Raw genomic sequence first — 5,430 nt, 5'->3', positions numbered from 1 at the left:
GAGATGCATCTGTGGATGCACGACAAGGTGCAGTTGGCCTTCCTAGCCGCCTCCCCACACTGCCGACTCATGTTCATCTTGGAGTCAATAATGACTCCCAGATCCTTTTCCACCTCCGTGCTGACAAGAGGGGAGTTCCCCAGCCTGTATGTATGGTGCCAATTGTTCCTCCCCAGGTGCATCACCTTACACTTGTCTGTGTTAAACCCCATCCTATTCTCCTCCGCCCATCCTTGTAACCTATCTAGGTCCAACTGTAGCCTGTTGCTCCCCTCTGCTGTGCCCACATCCCCCCACATCTTAGTGTTGACTGCTTAGAAATGACTGCTTTGGAGAGAGATGCATCTATAAGGGAAGTCTGCAGTGCAAACTGTTATACCCTGACCACTGGTCTAGAGTTAGTGGCATTCCTACAAATATAGGAATACCTCTGCTAATTTCCCTGCACTTGTTATACAATTCCAAATGAGTTTGGTCCATCTGTTACTAGCATCAATAGGATTCTTTCCATGGATCAGTGGAATGCAATTGGCCCCTACTCATGATTGACTGAGGGATGCTATGACCAGTTATTACCAGATTATATTAAAAGAAAGAGATAAGAACATATTACGAGAAATGACAGCAAAACCAAGTATTTAACCATTTGTGCATTTTCAGATCCTATATTAAAAAACAAAGAAATTGAGTAAAGAATATTAAAGTACCCACTGCAACTTACAAAAGCAATAGTACTGTACTGGTTTACAACCAACTTAGTTCATGACATACCACCATACAGCTTAGATTGTGCTAATGACTGTTGAATACTTCACTGAGAACAAACATGTGATCTAGACAGAATTTTGTGATGGTACAGATGAACCTGTTCCTCCATGAACAGAAGTTAGCATGAACCATTGGTTGCTGCTGCATGAAAAACCTTTAACTGCACCAACCAAAGCACTTAGTTTTACACAGGAGTACAACTATAAGTAAACCACACCCCTCACCTTCTCCCACCAGCATGCGGGAGGATAAAAAGCTCCTTGTCTTACATTCTCATACAACGAAACCTCATTAAATACACCATCTACCATTAAACCAATGTCAAAAGGAGCATGTGCTCAGTAACGGAAACCAGTTATGAAATTGATTAAAAAGGCAGCTAATACTGAGCATGACGATAAAATGCGTGGCCCGTAGTAGAAAAACACAGTGATAGGAACCTCTCTTTTTTTGTTGGTATGGCTCTTAAAACAAATTAAAAAACAAAACAGGCCGCTGTTTCACCAGGAGGGAATGGGCACTAGCCTGGAGGTACAGTAAAAGCTCTATTATACAGCATCTCCCAGGAATGGAGGATGCCGGATTAGAAAATATGCCAGTTAATTAAGCGGCCCAAACAGGCATCCTTGCCTGTTCAGGCCGTCACTTCTCCCGCCGCATCCATGGCATCACCGTCCCTCCTGTGGGCCCCACCAGACAGGAAGATGAGCCCTGCATAGCCCGCTATGCCCCGGGCCACAGGGGCTCGGCAGAGCAGGCTGCTTTGCCCCAGGCCGTGGGGGCTCAAAGAAACCGGAAGTGCCACAGTGGGCACTTCTGGTTTCACTTTGCTTTACAAGCCGGCATGCCAGTTCACAGAGCATACCGGATAATGGAACTTTTACTGTACTACAATACCAGGCCAGCACTTGGGGAAGCAGAAGTAAGCTCCAACACCCTCCCATGGTGCCAAAAATGCTGATGGGAACCCTTTTTTCTTTCTTTGTATGCCCCTTAAAAATGGGTGGGTGCTCCTTCCACAGGGAACTGATACTGGGCCTGGAAACACTGCAATACCAGGGTGGCACTGGGAGGGCCAGAGCCAGTTCTGATACCCTTCCCTTGAGGCCAAAAATGCTTGCTGCTACACTTGATCACAGTCAAAAAGGCCAAGATGCTGATGGGAACCTCCTACAAATTTTATTGAAAACATACTCATCACCCTACATTTACAAATCTACACATATTGAGTATCTTTGCTTTACCAAGACTTCATAGCACAGAAACAACTACACATATCAAAACCTTACAGGTTTAATATATAGCTATATATAACATATCAACTTCCCACAAAAAACAAACCCTTACAGAAACAGTTTTCTTTATACAGAACCCCATGAAAAACTGGTTTCCTCAGTAACCACCTATAACTCTTCCCTCCGATTAGTCCTCTGCTGGTTTAGTGAAATAAGTGTGTACAGTTTTTTCCTCTACTTCTTTTCTGCCTCTTGCTCTCCACTCTCTTCCTTGTCCCTATTGATATAGTATTTCAGTTCATGCAGCCCCAGGTTCAGGCAGTCTCTTTCAGTGAAAACCAATCCCTTAAACACCCAGAGGTTTCTTACTTTTCATAAACTAGTTTTAACACCAAGTCCTTAATAATGTTTTTTCTAGTCCCTTATTGGTATGAGTCCACGTAGTACCATCTGCCACGTTAATGACAGGTTTATTTTGGTGACACTCAGAAAGTAGCAGACCCTTTCCCATACCCACTTTGCATATGGAAGCTCCCAAAACATCCCACTGTTTCTTTTTCCCCATCACACCTCTCCCTTGGGCACCTTGATGAACTTGTTAAGCCCCAGCTGTGCTGTACTTCTCTCACTGGCAAGATACTTCTTAATTCAAGTTTCATAGTTTCTACGGTCAGAAGGGACCTGAGCAGATCATCGAGTCCGACCGCCTGCCATGGCAGGAAAGAGTACTGGGGTCAAATGACACCAGCAAGGTGTACATCTAGCCTCCTCTTAAAGACCCCCAGGGTAGGAGCCAGCACCACTTCTTTTGGAAGCTGGTTCTCTTAGAAGTTAAGTCAGTATGTTCACCTTGTAATTTTTTACCCCATCGCTGCTATCCACACCGTCTTCACTTGTCCTTCTGTAAAGTTTCCCACTGGTACACCATCCTGTCTCTCTCCCTTACCACTTTCATCAATTTCTTATGATCCTTCAGGATCTTCAGCCTTACCTTCCCTCTATACCTCTGCATGAATCCTTCCATCCTGATGTAATGAACAGCTGGCTGCCACACCCATGGACTCTTCAAAGAGGTCTGACATACTTCTCATTTCCTCAAAACTGCAGCTGTGTGAAATTGGGCGATATGCACTGCTTTCCCCTCTCTCCCCGTTACATAGGCACAATATGCAAGGTGTACTTTGCACAGATGAACAATCCCTAGTCTGGCATCCCCCATGCCCCTGCTTTGTACAGTTCAGCTTCAGCCAACCTTTCTCTTTTAGCATTTCAGAAGAACACATACATTTCTCATTGTACTTCTGTTACCTGCCACCATGTCAGCAGGAATACAATTCCCGTATATAGAATAAATTGGCAGTGGCACAGCCTTAAATGCTGCCACTTTTCCAGCAAAGGAGTGTCCTTCTAGACCATAACCAAAGTATTTGCTGCAGCTTTGCCGCCACCTTTTCCCATGCCATATTATCTTTCCCTTCAGCATCCATCAAGATCCCTAGCGCACCAATTTTTCTCTCTCATTTGAGGGCTCAACTTCTCCAAGTCCCTCCAGTTCCTCACTCCCATTATGGTGCTTTTTGATGCATTTGGTTTAGCCCTTGGCACTTCTCCATACTCATATATGCTTTAGCACCCTTTCCATTTAAAGTATTTATCTACTATATTTATATCATCCATATACAGGGTCTTCACAAAGCCTTTGTGCACAACCCAAGTTATTAAAGTTTAATAGTGCACAAAGACCTTATGAAGACCCTGTATAGTATGCATTTTACACCACCCCCTCCCATTGTCTTTACTTATGACCTTACCTTTTCTTATTCTTTGTGCTGCTGGTTTCGCGCTGTGCACAAATAATAGTGGTAGTAGGGGGCATCTTTGTCTCATCCCTGTATGGATTTTAAAGACCCAACTTAGGCTCCCATTAATTTGGACTTGACTCAACTTCACTACAAAACAATCTTATCCAACATATTCATTTCTCTGGGAACCTCATTCTTCATAGTACCTCAAATACATAATAATGATTCACTCTGTCTTATGCTTTTTCTAAATCTAGGTTTGCTATAACTGTTTGTGGGGCAATATCTTCACTCACTCCGATCGCTTCAGAGTTCCTTCTACCTGGTACTTTGCATACTTGGTCTTCAAGTATTACCTTGTGGAGGTTTTTCCTTAGCCTCAAAGCTAGCATCTTGGCCATTAACTTGTAGTCCAGGGTTCAGCAACGTTTTTGGGAAGAGCGTCAAAAACACCCGAAACATCAACTTGTAAGACAGTTTCATAGTTGGTAGGGTCAGAAGGGCCATGGAGTAGATGTTGGAGTGCCAGGGAAGCAGCGCCTCCTGATATCTAGCTCAAACAACCCCAGCAAGGTGTGCATCTAGCCTTGTCTTAAAGACCCCCAGGGTAGGAGCCAGCACCATTTCTCTTGGAAGTTGGCTTCAGATCCTAGCCGTCCTAACAGTGAAGTAGCGCCTCCTGATGTCTAGTCTGAATTTACCCTCTGCCAGCTTGTGACGGTTATTCCTGGTCTCTCCTGGTAGTGCTCGGGAGAACAGGGACTCCCCCAATGCCTGCTGGTCCCCTCTGACTAGTTTGTAACAGGCCACTAGATCCCCCCTCAGCCTTCTCTTGTGGAGGCTGAACAGGTTCAGGTCCCGTAGCCTCTCCTCATAGGGCCTGCCCTGTTGCCCCCTGATCATATGAGTGGCCTTCCTCTGGACCCTCTCCATGTTGTCCACATCCCTCCTGAAGTGTGGCGCCCAGAACTGGATGCAGTACTCCAGCTGCGGCCTGATCAGTGTTGCATGGCGGGGGAGTATTACCTCCTTGGACCTGCTCGAGATGCATCTGTGGATTCATGACAAGGTGCGGTTGGCCTTCCTGTCTGTATCCCCACACTGCCAGCCCATGTTCATCTTGGCATCAATGATGATCCCAAGATCCTTTTCTGCCTCTGCACTGCTGACAAGGGAGTTCCCCAGCCTCCCCAGGTGCATCACCTTGCACTTGTCAGTGTTGAAACCCATCCTGTTCTCATCTGCCCACCCCTGTAACCTGTCTAGGTCTGATTGCAGCCTATTCTTCCCATCTATCATGCCCACATCCCCCCACATCTTAGATGAAGATGTTGAACAGCGAGGGCCTGAGGACCGAGCCCTGGGGGACCCCACTGCCCACATCCCTCCAGGTCAAAAATGACCCATCCACCAACACTCACTCCAGCCAGTTAGTGACCCATTTGACTGTTTAGGTGTCGACACCACAGACCCCTAGTTTTTTAACGAGAATTGGGTGAGAGACAGTGTTGAAAGCCTTCCTAAAGTCCAGAAAGACTACTTCCACTGCTACACCTGCATCTAAGGATTTGGTGACCTGGTCATAGAAGGCCACCAGGTTGGTCTGACAGGACCTGCCTCTAATG

Source organism: Gavialis gangeticus, unplaced genomic scaffold, assembly GCF_001723915.1.
Source record: "Gavialis gangeticus isolate Ggan-Ray unplaced genomic scaffold, GavGan_comp1, whole genome shotgun sequence".
NCBI classification, from domain to species: domain Eukaryota; kingdom Metazoa; phylum Chordata; order Crocodylia; family Gavialidae; genus Gavialis; species Gavialis gangeticus.
The sequence above is the reverse complement of the archived record's forward strand: the minus strand, read 5'-3'. Positions refer to the sequence as shown.